General features: G+C 40.4%; 1 long non-coding RNA gene across 1 annotated transcript in view; it reads left to right on the top strand.

The window, feature by feature from the left end:
• LOC102181136 overlaps nt 1-14384 on the top strand; it is a 43636-nt gene extending 29252 nt beyond the window's left edge. The window contains exons 2-4 of the long non-coding RNA XR_310534.3: nt 603-709; nt 12006-12093; nt 14356-14384. This is a non-coding gene — a long non-coding RNA (uncharacterized LOC102181136). The remainder of the gene's footprint in view (nt 1-602; nt 710-12005; nt 12094-14355) is intronic.

Here is a 15081-nt window from a genome sequence, read left to right as displayed (position 1 = left end):
AGCCCCTGAAGTAGAACATGGCAACCAACTCCAGTATAAGAATACTGTTTGGAGAATTCCATGGACAGAGGATCCTGGCACGCTATAGTCCATGGGGCTGCAAAAGAGTTGGACATGACTGAGCACACTTAGATCCATGTTGTTTGCTTTCTACAATGATAATAAAGGCAGTGGGGGATCCTCGACCTACCCTTTCCTGAAAGCTCAATCGAGTCCAACTCTTTGCATCCTCATGGACTGTAGCCTGCCAGGCTCCTCTGTCCATGAGATTTCCCAGGCAAGAATACTGGAGTGGGTTGCTATTTCCTTCTCCAAGGGATCTTCCCCACCAGGGATCAAGTCCTAGTCTTCCGCATTGCAGGCAGATTCTTTATCATTTGTGTCACCAGGGAAGCCCCTTGCTAAGACCACTCAAAAGTAATTCTTGCCTAGAAATATAGACTAAATTTAGCATCTGATTTTTTGTTCCTGTAGGCTAAAGAAAGGTAGGTTAAGTAACACTACTCCTAACTACCCTGGGGAGAGGTTCATACCACCGTGTACCCTAAAAGGTTATAATTTGTCTGTGGTGTGAGATAATAAAGCTCTATTGTCTGGTCCAGGAGGAAGAAATTTAATTTCTGAACTACTGAGCTACAGTTCACAAGTGGAAGGGATTCCTTGGTGGTACAAACAAGTCTTGGTAGGAATGTGACCTTCAGACATCACGGTATGGAAAAATTATATGCTCTGTTTATATATTTGCTCTTTCCTTCCTTCCATCCTCATTCCCAGCCAAGTCACAATCTTTTTTTCCTTGAATTTGTTTTGAGAGAAAAAAAATCATAAAAATATTTTCCTGACAAATTCTTTTATCATCACACCCTCAGCTGTATTTATCTACAGCTGTAGTAATGTTGTTTGCTTTTTGTACAATGACACAAAGACTGATAATAAAGAATAACAAATAACTGTAAAAATGCTTTTTTTAAAGAGAGTATTTGTATGACAACTTGAACTGACAACATTATGCATATAGATCATCTTGAAGTGTTATTGCATGTTGAAAACAAGATAAATCTATTGATAACTATAGATGTTATGAAGAAGAAATTATTTCTAACTTTGTGCTAAAAATCAATTGGATGAACCAAGTCCAAAACATGACACTGTAGCAGCTATTTTAAGTCTTATTTTTACTGTTTATACATTTGGATGCTGTTATACCAGAAGATCTTCATCCCTGAAGTTTTCAGCTAAACTTGGTCTCCTGGAAGAGACTGCTAACTTTCAAAATTGCTTTTTATTGGTAAAAAGAAAATACTGGTTTTCCTTGTGACTGAATTTTCATATTTGTAAGTGCTGTGTTTATAATTCATGCTTGAGCAGGTGTGAAGAAGAAAATAACTTGCTGGCTAGGTAGGAAAATGCAGTGAAAATGAACTGTGTATATACTGCAGGGAAGAACAAATTTAATCGTTTCTTCTGTTGAGCACTAATCAGTATAGTGCAACTCCTGGTTTTGTACTGCATTTAATGTGCAACATATATGCTTTAATATGTTAATGTTTCTGCATTAATATTTTCAGTTTACTTAACCAATTTGCTGCTAAGATTTTTCTGTCCCATCACCATTTTTTTTTTTACAATTTTAAATAAGTTTCTTCATTAAAAACTATGGTGATTAAAAAAAAAGAATAACTACTGAAAGAAAGAAGAAATTTATTCCACTGTCTTCTCCTGTTTCTATTTCTCTCATACTTTTCTTGTGCTGACAGGACAGAATTTAGAGAGACCTACTACCCCTCTAAACTAACAAGAATATGCTGGAATCACCGCTCCAAACTAATGAGAATATGTTGGAATCAAGCCTCACACTAACAAACTAAAAAAAAAAAATGTAAAATTAAAAGCACACCATCTCTCAATCAGAAATCAAGGAATTCATAGCTTTCTTTTATTTGCCTCAGAGAAGTTGTTTTAAATCCTAGATGCTAGGTGGACCATCCCGCCATCAGCTAAATAAAGCACACCTGTGGCTTGTGTTCAGCCAAAGGGCACAACTTTTCAAACCCAAACCATCCACTACACCTCCACAATGTTGCACATTTCTTCCATCCCACCTCCCATTTCTACATCAGGGAAGGACAGGGAGAAGGGGTAGCTGGGGAGTCTGGGAAGGTTAGGTACACAGTGCTGTATTTAAAATGGATAACCAACAAGGACCTACTATATAGCACATGGAACTCTGCTCAACTTTATGTGGCAGCCTGGATGGGAGGGAAGTTTGGGAGAGAATGGATACATGCATATGTATGGCTGAGTCCTTTTGCTGTTAGCCTAAAATTATCACAACATTGTTAATAGGCTATGTTTCAATATAAAATTAAAAAGTGAAAAAAAAAAAAAAAGAACTCTTCAGCACACCCAGGTCAGGTTTTGTTTGTTTTGGTCATTACTGCTTCTGAATCTCCTCAACATTTTTCAGAAGCACAGACTTTGAGAGACTAGATGACCTCCCCCAGGGCACATTAGCTAATAGGTGCAGAGATAATAGGACAAGAGCACGGTGACTTAAAAGTCCATTCTCTTAACCTTCTGTGCTGATTCCCCTCTATAAAGTAGAAAGCCATGGCAATCTTCCTTAGTGAACTGACCCTCGGTTGCAATGACTTCCGGGTGTTACTGTGACCCGGAAGAGCCAAGTTGCTGCAGGGGGTCCTGGCCACCCTTCCCAGCACACGAGTCCTCTCATCTCACATCATGAGAGGGTCGTTCTGAGACCCTTTCGTTATCATTTTCCAGCCGCTTGAAACAATGAAGTTTGATGGAAATTTGGCATAATTTTTTTTTCTTTTTAGTCTCAGTCTATCTCAGTGGCTGTGAGAGCTTAAGCAGTTCATTTTCTCAGTTCCAAATCTTTAAAACAGAGTAATCATCTCCCTCACTTTGAGAAGGAATCAAACAATGACAGCGTATATGAACTTCACAAATGGAAAAATATTCTGTGTGACATAAAGTCCAAAGTTAAACTCCAAAATTTGGGTCAGTGTGTTAGTTACCATACATGCACTGGCAAAAACAAAATAAAATTGCATTACAGAATTTTTCTTCTGCTAGTATTGTAGCTAAGATTATAAAACACATTGATGTTTAAAATGCTGATTTAACAAAAGAGATTTTTCACTGAAATCAAGATGATGTTCAGACAGGTTTTACCCATTGTGGTTTGTTGTGTGGTTCTGAAGCGTAGCCAGATTAAACACTGAGGAGGTCAACTGAACAGAATCGAACGCTGGGGCCTCAAGAGCTGATATTTAGAGTAAAGCAGTTTGATTCTGCAGTGGTCAGGTGACTTAACAATTATGCCTTCATTTCTTCTTTGCTGTGAAAGTGAAAGTGTTAGTCACTCAGTCTTGCCCAACTCTTTGGGACCCCCATGGACTGTAACCCGCCAAGCTCCTCATCCATGGAATTCTCCAAACAAGAGTACTGGAGTGGGTTGCCATTCCCTTCTCCAGGGGACCTTCCCAACCCAGGGATGGAACCCGGGTCTTCTGCATTGCAGGCAGATTTATTACTGTCTGAAACACCAGGGAAACTTAGTACTAAAAGGGGGCAAAGATCTACCTTCCTTAACCTATGTTTCCTTCAGAGTAAGGAGATCAAACTGGAGATAGCAAACACAAGGAAGTGTTAACTTCAAGACTGAGCAAATAGTTCTACAATATGGAGCTCACTCCAAAAGCCCAAGTTACTCCAAGGGGTTTGGAATAAAATATATTTCCTTAAGTTATGATTTAAAATTTTTAAAAAGGCATTCCTAGCTACTAAAAAAAAATCCCTCTGTATAATAACTAGCATTTTCTTTATTGTTACAAAACTCTTACAAATATCTTCTTATGAGAGGAATAATGTTTCTTTTTTACAGATGAACAAAACTAAATTTCAGGGAGACTAAGTTACATAGGTAGTAACTAGCAAAGGCCATGCTTGACCCCAAACCTCCTTTTATAAAACAGTGTGTTTTTCCATAGTCCAGTCTTTTTAAAATTCAGAAGCAAAATGCTGGAGTTATTTAAAGCCTCAGCTTTGCATTCAGGGAAACAGCTAATGAACACAAAGTAACATGATGAATTTTCAGAAGTCATTTAATCCAGATTTTACAGGATAACCTAACTTGAAAGATATTTCCTATTGTCCTCCAGCAATTACTTAACCTTCATAACACACTTCCAAAAATCTGTTCACTGTTACTGCTTTATAAAAAAATTCTAGGGATCCAACCTGTGTCTCTTATATCTCCTGCTTTGGCAGGCAGGTTCTTTACCATGAGCACCATCTGGGAAGCCATATGACCCTAACATTGTCTTTTAAATGATGAAATTTAGCCGTGTGTTTTCTGTCTCTTGGTCCAGAACATAAGTTTTTAAGGACTGGGCCATTTTTGGTGAGGTCAGGAAGGGGTAGAGTGGAGACTGAGAGGGATTGGGAGGTGGAGGATGTTGGGTTGAGGTCTGGTCTGGTTTGCTCAGTTGTCCAAAGAGGGCGCTAGAATCCATATAGGAAGCCCATAATTACAGATGTGCCTAATTTTTTTTTCTAATAATTCAAATTGTACCATGTTTTAAACTTGAATATGCATACGATGATATTTATAAAGCACTGTGTGCTTGCATGCTAAGTCACTTCAGTCATGTGTGACTCTTTGCGACCCAATGGACTATAACCTACCAGGCTCCTCTATCCATGGGATTCTCCAGACGAGAATGCTGGAGAGGGTTGCCATGCCCTCCTCCAGGCAATCTTCCCAACCCAAGTATCAAACCTGCATCTCTTATGTCTTTTCTATTAGCAGGTGGGTTCTTTACCACTAGTGCCACCTGGGAAGCCCTGTAAAACATTAGGTGGCATTAATTACATCTTAGAATTATCCATACTAGATAAACTGTGTCTGAGAAGAGGTAGAGTGCCTGACGAACTATGGAATGAAGTTTGTGACATTGTGCAGGAGGCAGGGATCAAGACCATCCCCATGGAAAAGAAATGCTAAAAAGCAAAATGGCTGTCTGGGGAGGCCTTACAAATAGCTGTGAAGAGAAGAGAGGCAAAAAGCATAGTAGAAAAGGAAAGATATAGGCATCTATATGCAGAGGTCCAAAGAATAGCAAGAAGAGATAAGAAAGCCTTCTTCAGCGATCAATGCAAAGAAATAGAGGAAAACAACAGATTGGGAAAGACGAGAGATCTCTTCAAGAAAATTAGAGATACCAAGGGAACATTTCATGCAAAGATGGGCTTGATAAAGAGCAAAAATGGTCTGGAACTAACAGAAGCAGAAGATATTAAGAAGAGGTGGCAAGAATACACGGAAAAACTGTACAGAAAAGATCTTCACGACCCAGATAGTCATGATGATGTGATCACTAATCTAGAACCAGACATCTTGGAATGTGAAGTCAAGTGGGCCTTAGGAAGCATCACTATGAACAAAGCTAGTGAAGGTGATATAATTCCAATTGAGCTGTTTCAAACCCTGAAAGATAATGCTGTGAATGTGCTGCACTCAATATACCAGCAAATTTGGAACACTCAGTAGTGGCCACAGGACTGGGAAAGGTCAGTTTTCATTCCAATCCCAAAGAAAGGCAATGCCAAAGAATGCTCAAACTACTGCACAATTGCACTCATCTCACATGCTAGTAAAGTAATGCTCAAAATTCTCCAAGCCAGGCTTCAGCAATACGTGAACTGTGAAATCCCTGACGTTCAAGCTGGTTTTAGAAAAGGCAGAGGAACCAGAGATCAAATTGCCAACATCCTCTGGATCATGGAAAAAGCAAGAGAGTTCCAGAAAAACATCTGTTTCTGCTTTCTTGACTATGCCAAAGCCTTTGACTTTGTGGATCACAATAAATTGTGGAAAATTCTGAGAGAGATGGGAATACTAGACCACCTGACCTGCCTCTTGAGAAATCTGTATGCAGGTCAGGAAGCAACAGTTAGAACTGGACATGGAACAAGAGGCTGGTTCCAAATAGGAAAAGGAGTATGTCAAGGCTGTACATTGTCACCCTGCTTATTTAACTTCTATGCAGAGTACATCATGAGAAACGCTGGACTGGAAGAAACACAAGCTGGAATCAAGATTGCCAGGAGAAATATCAATAACCTCAGATATGCAGATGACACTACCCTTATGGCAGAAAGTGAAGAGGAGCTAAAAAGCCTCTTGATGAAAGTGAAAGAGGAGAGCGAAAACATTGGCCTAAATCTCAACATTCAGAAAACAAAGATCATGGCATCCGGTCTCATCACTTCATGGGAAATAGATGGGGAAACAGTGGAAAGAGTGTCAGACTTTATTTTTTGGGGCTCCAGAATCACTGTAGATGGTGACTGCAGCCATGAAATTAAAAGACGCTTCCTCCTTGGAAGAAAAGTTATGAGCAACCTAGATAGCATATTCAAAAGCAGAGACATTACTTTGCTGACTAAGGTCCATCTAGTCAAGGCTATGGTTTTTCCTGTGGTCATGTATGGATGTGAGAGTTGGACTGTGAAGAAGGCTGAGCACCGAAGAATTGATGCTTCTGAACTGTGGTGTTGGAGAAGACTCTTGAGAGTCCCTTGGACTGCAAGGACATCCAACCAGTCCATTCTGAAGGAGATCAACCCTGGGATTTCTTTGAATGGAATGATGCTAAAGCTGAAACTGCAGTACTTTGGCCACCTCATGAGAAGAGTTGACTCATTGGAAAAAACTCTGATGCTTGGAGGGATTGGGGACAGGAGGAGAAGGGGACGACCGAGGATGAGATGGCTGGATGGCATCATGGAGTCGATGGATGTGAGTCTGGGTGAACTCCAGGAGATGGTGATGGACAGGGAGGCCTGGCGTGCTGCGATTCATGGGGTCGCAAAGAGTCGGACACGACTGAGCGACTGAACTGAACTGAGAAGAGGTTGATAATAATTCCAGAATTCCCATGTCAAACAAACAGGGAAAAAAGAAAGGAATGTTTGATATGGAATGATAGACACACTGGCCAGTTGTGCCTTGGCCCACAAATCTGTGCATAACCCAAAAGGCGCTGAATCACCTGGCAACTGCTTGACATTACAGAGGAGTCAAGAGCATGAACTTCCTGCCACATCAAGCAGGTGGAGTCATTGCAGTTACTGTCTCCTGATCACACAGAAGTTCAGACCTGATGCTGCTCTTCCTAGGGCTCCCCAGGGGCAAACCTAGTTATCTCACCTGATCCAAACCCGATATTATCTGAGAAGACCTTTTAACACTGCCGTTGTTTCCTTCATCAAGGGCATTTGAAGAGTCCTAGATAAAAACATTCAGCCCTTAAAACCAGGAACACCACATTCTGTTTTCTAAATGAGTACTCCTCCCACAATAAATTGGTAGGCATCTGCTTGTTGGCTAAAACTTGTACTAAATTTGATCAGCCCCAAGTGGGTTCAATTTAAGTTCATTTTTAAATGATATCTTAATTTCACTCTTCTAGAGTGTGTAGAGGAAGAATAAAAGAAGCAAATGCCAACAAAAAAGAATATGGTTTATTAAAGTCAAGCAAGTCATATACCAGAATAAGAAAACAAATAACTCAATTATAAAAGAGACAAAAAAGCATAGACATTTCATCAAGAAGAATGAACAAGCACATAAAAAGATGTTCAGCCATTAGGGAAATGCAAATTTTACATAAATGAGATCCTACTATATATCTGTTATTATAACTAAAATTAAAAAGATTGATCTCGAAATTCCCTGCTAGTCCAATGGTTAGCACTCAGTGCTTTCACTGCCTGGGCCAAGGTTTGATTCCTTGTCGGGAAACTAAGATCCCACAGGCTTCAAGCTGTGGCCAAGAAGACTGACCATTCTGAGTACAAAGACATAAAGCAACTGAACCACTTAAGCATAAGCATGCTGATAGAAGTGTAAAATGATACAGCTGCTCCAGAAAACAGTTCGGCTATTTCTTAAAAAATAAATAAACACATGTATATGCATCTTCCATGTAATTCAGCCATTCAGTTCCCAAATATTTTCAAGCGAAATGAAAGAGCATGTCTATATAGAAGCTTGTATATGAATATCTAGTATTTGTAAATTGGAAACAACCCTAATGACCATCAGTTCAGTGAATGAACAAACTGCAGTATATTCGTACAATGAACTACAACTCAACAAAAATTTAAAAAAGGAATGAATTATTAATGCACCCTACAACACAGATGAATTATGGTGTAATTAAGCTTTGTGAAATAAGGCAGACAAAGGAGTTTATATACCATGATTACTGGCTTCCCAGGTGAAGAATCTGCCTGGATTTGGGAAGATTCCCTGGAGTAGGAAATGGCAACCCGCTCCAATATTCTTGCCTGGAAAATTCCATGGACATAGGAACTTGGCAGGTTACAATCCACGGGGTCACAAAGAGTCAGACATAACTGAGTGACTGAGCACATATACCATGATTACACTGATATAACATTCTAGGAAATAAAAATGAATATGTCATGACAGAAAATAATCAGAGGTTGCCCGGGTGGGAGGGGAAGAAGAAGGGAAAGACGAAGGATAACAAAGGGGCATGAGGAAACTTGGGGGATGATGTATCTGCTCATTCTCTTGACTGTAGTGATGGTTCCATGAGGGTACACGTAAGCCAACTATAAGATCGTATATTTTAAATATTTGCATTTCACAGGTGGCTCAGTGGTAAAGAATCTGATTGCCAATGCAGGAGACCCAGGAGACTTAGGATCAATCCCAAGGTTAGGAATATCCTCTGGAGGAGGAAATGGCAACCGATTCCAATATTCTTGCCTGGAAAATCCCATGGACAGAGGAACCTGGTGGGCTACAGTCCATGGGGTTGTAAAGAGTTGGACACGACTGAGTGAATGAGCACACACACAGCAAGCACTTTTTAAAATATTGATTAAACCTCAATACAGCAGTAAACACTGAATTTTTCTTTATTAATTTTATATAGCAAGTATACATATGTATGTATTAATTTTATATGACACACATACACATAGAAAAATAACACTGAGGGCCTCCTAGTGAAAACAAAACTTCTCGGACAAACATCTCTTCAATCCAACTTCTTAGTGTAAACTATTTTTAACATCGCTGTTGTGATTTTTTTATTATGACTTTTAAGAATGTCTTGATGCATTCTTTACATGGAACACCTGTATATGTAAAGACTGCCTGGAATGCAAGAGACTTAGCTTCGATCCTTGGATTGGGGAGATCCCCTGGAGGAGGGCATGGCAATCCACTCCAGTATTCTTGCCTGGAGAATCCCCATGGACAGAGGAGCTTGGTGGGCCATAGTCCATGAGGTTGCAAAGAGTCGGACACAACTGAGTGACTAAGCACAGCACATACTTAATTTACAATGACATATTAATTTCAAGTATACAATTGATTTAATATTTTATATTTAATATTTTTAAATATTTTCACACTTTCATTCCTTTAGCCTCAATCCCTCCTATGTCCTCTATTGGTGGCACAAAGGTCAGCTTTCTGGCCATAGAGAGGAGTCTGTTAGCAGCTTCTGACTGCATCCTGTTGCTGGCCAAAACATTGGCTTTCTCTGCCCACCAAAGCAGAATAAAAAAAATACGAAGACAGAATTTGGAGGAAATAAAAAGATGGCTTTAATTCTCAGCTGACAGAGAGGGGAACATGGTAGGCTCATGCCTCAAGAACTGCGCCTGCCCCCCTTCCCATGAAAAGTCTAGAGTTTTATATAAGATGAAGGGTCTGTGATGAGGAACAAAGGTGTAAGAATTGTGTCTTCTTCCTCTTGCATTGTTTCAAAAACCATCATGGGCTGATGCCAGGTAGCTTCTGGCAGTCTGGTGGCCCAGTAGTTGGGTCCATTTCTTTTGTGAATTTCACTGAGGCCTTCTTTTTGAGATGAAAGAAGGGAAAAACTACTGAGGGAGAGAGTGCTGAAAAGGTAAGGACCAGATACAGAATGTAACTAGCATAGAGTCAAAGGATAATAGGTGAGAAATGTACCTCATTCAGAATTAGGGGCAGAAAAGCAAGCTTAGTTACACACTACAGATTAGAAACAGTTAAAGTAAAAACTTGGAGAAGGAAATGGCAACCCACTGTAGTATCTTGCCTGGAAAATTCCACGGATGGAGGAGCCTGGTAGGCTACAGTCCATGGGGTCGCAAAGAGTTGGACACGACTGAGTGACTTCGCTTTCTTTCTTTCTATAATTCCTTTTGGAGAAGGAAATGGCAACCCACTCCAGTGTTCTTGCCTGGAGAATCCCATGGATGGAGGGGCCTGGTGGGCCACAGTGTATGGGGTTGCAAAGAGTCAGATGCAACTAAGCAACTAACACACACACACAAAGTAAAAACTAGGAATGTTAAGTGTGTTCACAGTTTATCTTTTTTGTTCTCAGGTAAGGGAAAGAAAAACTCTGTCTTCTTTGTTCCTTTTCACTGCAAAAATCCTTACTAGAGTTGTCATCACAACTGTGTTTTGGGCTTCCCAGATGGCACTAGTAGTGAAGAACATGCCTGCCAGTACAGGAGATGTAAGAGACACAAGTGTGATCCCTGGCTACAGTCCATGGGTTCGCAAAAGTCAGACAGGACTGAAGCAACTTAGTATGCACAACTGCATTTAAAAAATTCCAGAATATGGTGAAGGACAGGGAAGCCTGGCATGCTGCAGTCCATGTGGTCACAAAGAGTCAGACTTAGTGACTGAACAATTGATCAGTCCCAGCAACTGCTATCTTAAAGTCACAGAAATATTCTTCTGTGGATTGATAAACACCAAGGGTTGTCAACAGTAGAACTATTGACATTTGGACTGGATGATCCTTTGTTTAGTGGGGAGCTGTCCTGTCCTGTGTAGCCTTGAGGAAGAAGGAAACCTGTCGTTTGTGACAGCATGTGTTGTGGAATCCAGAGTTACAAAACACACCTCGGAGGACACTCAAGATAGTCAAGTACAGTTTATTATGCCAGCGGGTCCAAGGGCAATCAGTTCCCAACAAGGACCCTGATGTTTCTGATAAGCCCAGTTTTATACCTCCCACTATGTGACTGGTTACACAATAGCAACCTCTTTGTTGTATATGATTGAGTTTTACAACAAGGTGGTGGTAGGAGAACAAACAATTAAGGTGAAAGGTGGGGAACAATGATTGTACACTAAGGGGAGATGTCTCCATGGTTAATCTAACAGGGACAGCCTGACCTCTATCTCCATTTGTTATCTGAAGGGGAGGGACGTCCCCAGGAGACCTGGTTTTCACTAGCAACAGTTTCCTCACTCTTGGGCAGGGTTCATGCCCAGGTCATATCCTGTCTTTAAGATGGATGACAGGCTTCAGGATGGAGTCTCTCCTGCTTTCCTGACACTGGTCCCAACACATGGACTTGTGCCCTCTGTACACTATGTCAACTGAGACAAATCAGACAGAGGAATAAACAAAGATTGTCTGACCTAGGTTGTATGTGGGATCTGCAAAAGCCAGACTCCTAGAGGCAGAGAGCAGAATGGTGGTTACCAGGAACTGGGGGATGCGGGAACTGGGGAGATTTTCATCAAAGTGTACAAACTTCCAATTATAAGATGAATAAGTTCTGGAGATCTAATGCACTATGATGATGTCAGCTAAAAAATACAGTCACAACCTGAAATCAGAGAGTTGTTTTATTTGGTGGGAATGTTCAGGACTCCAAGCCTGGGAGACAGCATCTCAATAGCTTTGAGAAAACTGCTCCATGGTGTCAGGAGGGAAAGTCAGGCTACATACAAGTAAGTTTGTAATAAAGGGAGCAGGCAATCTCAACATCAAAGATCAGGTATCAAGTTAAGGAATTTAGTATTCTAAGTATGGGAAGATATAAGCCTCTGGGCTCACTGAATTCATTCCTTTCATATGCACCTCAGCAATCTGGGGCCAATCCTGTTTCCTTGTTTAACCTTGCTTCTTGCATTCCCCCAGCTCCTCAGCAATCACCTTGGGGGGTGGCAGCATCTGCACCACCATCACTGCTGGACTACAGTTTTGGAGCCCTCATTCACATTGAGAGGTCAGAAATTGCTGATGGCTATGACATTTCTTGTTTATTAATATGGCAGGAGATACTTTCATCCCACATGTTTAGAGTCAATAATGCTGTGTTATTATATACCTCAGAGTTGCTAAGAGAGTATATCTTAAACGTCCTCACCACAGAAAAGAAATAATTATGTGACGTGACAGAGGAATTAGCTAACACCACAATGGTAGTTATACTGCAATATACATGTGTATTAAATCAACATGCTATTTTTAAAAAAGAAAAAATTTTAAAATACAACAAAAAACAAATCAACATGTGTATGTCATTAACACAATATTGTAACATTCAGAAAACTAAGATCATGGCATCCGGTCCCATTACTTCATGGCAAATAGATGGGGAAACAGTGGAAACAGTGTCAGACTTTATTTTGGGGGGCTCCAAAAACACTGCAGATGGTGATTGCAGCCATGAAATTAAAAGACGCTTACTCCTTGGAAGGAAAGTTATGACCAACCTAGAGAGCATATTCAAAAGCAGAGACATTACTTAGCCAACAAAGGTCCATCTAGTCAAGGCTATGGTTTTTCCAGTGGTCATGTATGGATGTGAGAGTTGGACTATAAAGAAAGCTGAGTGCCGAAGAATTGATGCTTTTCAACTGTGGTGTTGGAGAAGACTCTTGAGAGTCCCTCGGACTACAAGGAGATCCAATCTGTCCATCCTAAAGGAGATCAGTCCTGGGTGTTCATTGGAGGGACTGATGTTGAAGCTGAAACTCCAATACTTTGGCATCTGATGCAAAGAGCTGACTCATTGGAAAAGACTCTGATGCTGGGAAAGACTGAGGGCAGGAGAAGAAGGGGATGACAGAGGATGAGATGGTTGGATGGCATCACCAACTTGATGGACATGAGTTTGTGTAAGCTCCGGGAGTTAGTGGTGGACAGGGAGGCCTGGCATGCTTTGGTTCATGGGGTTGCAAAGAATCGGACATGACTGAGTGATTGAACTGAACTGAACTGAAATGATATATCAATTATATCTTAATTTTTTTTTTGAAGGAAAGAAAAGAAAAACTAAGAAAATTTTCCATTTTCTGAAAAAACAATTTGTTTAAAAGAAAAACCTGAGCCTAGCTTTCCTGAACCAAATTCTCAAATACACGTTAGGTGCTAATTTTCAGAATTAATACATTTGTAAATTTTCAGGTTCTAATTACAAATATGCTTAATTTTTAAAGAAAAATTTTAAGAACCTGAATTTAGTGCTACTCTGTTCATTCAATTTGTTAATGCTTGAAATGGAAACTGATACAATTATATATCCTTAGATAATCTCTAGTTTACTTTTTTAAAAAATCCCTGAGCCTTAAGTAATAGCAATGAATTTTGAGTTTAAAACCCAAAATCTTTGTTCTGAATATATTATCAACAAATTGAGCCCATTAAATAAACCTGTTCCTTTGATTCAAAAAGACAGTGGTCTACTTAAGGACTGTTTTGTTATTTTCTATACAGAATAGACATACATGTACTAGTAGCTAAAATAAAAGCTTATCAAAACAAAGATAAGAAAGACCAGAGTCTAGTCTTCCTTGGCTGTTTCTTAGGATATTTTCCATGGAAGAAGCATATACTTTCTCAGTGAGAATCAAGATGCTGTTGCCAGTCTGGTCCCTTGGAGGGTTCCATTGTCCCTAACAAGCAGCCCCTTTCAACTGCACCCTGGACACAAATCCACTTGATTACGCTTACCCTGCCCACGTGGCTGCTTGCAGCAGACTTTTCTGCCTGCACTTCTGAGCTTGGCTTGAAGAGAAGCTGTGGTGAGGCAGGTGGCTTTAGTTGAATATATAACAAAATACAGGCTTCCCAAGTGGTGCTAGTGGTAAAGAACCTGCCTGCTAATGTAGGAGATGTAAAAGATGCAAGTTTGGTTCCTGGGTCAGGAAAATTCTCTAGAGGAGGGCATGGCAGGCTACTCCAGTATTCTTGCCTGGAGAATCCCTTGGACAGAGGAGCCTGGCGGGCTACCGTCCATAGGGTCACACAGAGTGGGACACAACTGAAGCGACTTAGTACAGCACTTAACAAAATACTTTATAGAGATAGCAAACTCTATCTTATTCTTTCTATTGTGTAAGACTCAAAACAGAGACCTTTTTTCTCTCTTCCTTAACTTTTTATCCAAGCACTTTCATCTTGAAATCTTCTGTTTTGGGGAAGAATTATGAGGCCTCTTTTTTTAATGAATTATACTCAACTTATAATATTTTACTGGTTGCAGGTGTACAGCATAGTGAAACACAACAAAGGAATTTTTCAACAAAACAGAAAAGTAACCTACTGAATGGGAGAATACATTTGCAAGAAGATTTCGTCATAACAGCCTGACCTGGAAGATGTCCTAAAGCAAACCTCTAAAACGAGGGTAAGAGGAGGTTGATGGGTGAAGACAGGATGAGAAGGGGCTGACTTTTGATAATAGTGGCGTCTCCTATTGAGTAGAAATGCTGAAATCTAATAGGGGCACCCACAAGGTGACAGCTGTTTAGCAAGCTCAGAGGAGAACCCGCTCTGAAGGGCATGTTCACCTCTTCTCAGCCTTGAGGGACCCAGCTACCCACCACAGGACTTGGTGGTGGAGTCCAATACAAGGAGTCGTCTAACTGAGGTCCAAAATGCCTATCCCCTACTATCCTTAACTGCAGCAACATCCCTTTTTTGACCCTCATGAAAGGGAAGGAATTCTCCCAAACCTGAGTGAGACTGGGGAGATAAAGCTCACAACCAGACTTGATTTGATTCTGAACAAATAAGAAAATGGACATTTCTTAGACCCCAGGGTTATGTGGCAAATCCATTGTCACTACAGGCACCCTGCCTCACCTGCTTCAGCTGGTTGCAGGGGAGAATCTTTAAACAAATAAATCTCAGCAAAAGTTACTGCTTAAAATGGGTGTCTGTGTGGGCTTTCAGATTAAACAGTATTATACTTTCATTATTTGTTTTT

Source organism: Capra hircus, chromosome 14 (genome assembly GCF_001704415.2).
Source record: "Capra hircus breed San Clemente chromosome 14, ASM170441v1, whole genome shotgun sequence".
Taxonomy (NCBI): domain Eukaryota; kingdom Metazoa; phylum Chordata; class Mammalia; order Artiodactyla; family Bovidae; genus Capra; species Capra hircus.
Note: the sequence above shows the minus strand (reverse complement) of the source record. Positions and strands in the feature narration are given on the sequence as shown.